Genomic DNA, 1,668 nt, shown 5'->3' with positions numbered 1-1,668 from the left:
CCTTATCTAATAGAGCAAAGAGTAAATCCTCCCTGGGGAAAAATAACATCATCTGCAATACTTTCACACTGACTATATCATATACAATAACTAGGCTCTAAAGAAGCAGAAAAAAATGTGATTTCTACAGTATTAATCTTAGAAGAATTAATAATTCATTGTATGGAATTAATAGTACCCTGGACACAGAAGACAAAGAATAAATGAAATTGAAGATAAGTCCATAGAGAATATCCAACTGAAGTACAGAGAGCAAAAATAATGGAATATACAGGACAGAGTGAAAGAGACATGTGGGGCCCAATCAAAAAATTAATCTAAAAAAGTAATAAACGTATAATTGGAATCCCAGGACAGGGAGGAGTTTTGAGGAGATAATGGCCAAACATTTTTCAAAACTAATGAAAGACTCATGAGTGAGGCTCAATTATAAATGTTCATTAACAGTGCAATAGATATATTGTATATATTAATGTAGGAATAAAAAAGAATAAGCTATTGTTACACACAACAATAGGGATAAATCCTATAAACATAATGATGAGTGAAATACACTCCGAATTCCATTTATATGAAGTTTAGCAATTGGATGGCATCACCGACTCAATGCACATGAATTTGAGCAAACTCTGGGAGATGGTGAAGGATAGGGAAGACGCGTGCTGCAGTCCATGGGGTCGCAAAGAGTTGGGAGATGACTGAGGGACTGAAGTGAATTGAAGAATAGGCAAGATTAATCTGTGGTGGTAGAAATCAGGTTAATTAACTCTGGGAAGTACTTACTAAGAAGGGATATAAAGCATCTTTCTGGGGTATTGGAAATACATTATCTTGATCTGAATGGTGGTTACATTTATATGTGTACGTGTGTTTGTATTTATATGCACATACATGTGTATTTATAGTTACTGATATGTAAACTTAAGATTTGTGCACTTCATATATATTGTATTTCAAGAAAAACAAAATGAAAAGCTAAACCACACTGTCTGTGTTGATGTAAGATTGTGAGGGAAATACTGCTGTGAATAATACATATGGGGGAATTATATATTCTTATTGAAACAGATGGCGAGTTGAATAAATGAGATGCTTCACATAAAAGGAAGATTGGAAATGAATTTATTTAAAAATGCCTTCTGGAGCTGAATTAAACATTTTTTGTTGGGCCAAGAACTTTCATTTTAGAGATAGGTGAATGAATTACGAATAATTTTGGCAACATAACTTAGTTTGTTGTTCCATAGATAAGCAATAATGCAAACCATTGTACAACTAGAACATTAACGAAAGCTCATCTATAACCTTTTATACTGTGATTTAAGATTCTAAGTGGAAAGTAGGTCAAGTTTGAGGCTGAGAATAAAACATTGTATGTTCTGGCAAAGGGAATGTCAAATGATTTTACCTGTGCTGTTTAAAGTGTTCGTTTTATAAAGATGATCTCAGGGAATATTTAGAATTTTGTAGAGTGTGAGGAGGAATCAGCAGACAAGGGCAAGAATTACAGTCACTGAACTGATTTCCTTTGTTAGCAGTTTGGTTAGGAGCATTTTTTTCAGAAATTTCTCTTCCTTCTTTTGAGAGTTGTTGGCCTTTGTGTACACTGATTGATACCTATTAAGGACAAGTGTCAGACAACTACAAATAATCTAAGGAGGATTTGAT

The sequence above is a fragment of the Bos javanicus genome, chromosome 9, assembly GCF_032452875.1.
Source record: "Bos javanicus breed banteng chromosome 9, ARS-OSU_banteng_1.0, whole genome shotgun sequence".
Taxonomy (NCBI): Eukaryota; Metazoa; Chordata; class Mammalia; order Artiodactyla; family Bovidae; genus Bos; species Bos javanicus.
This window is presented reverse-complemented; position numbering follows the sequence as displayed.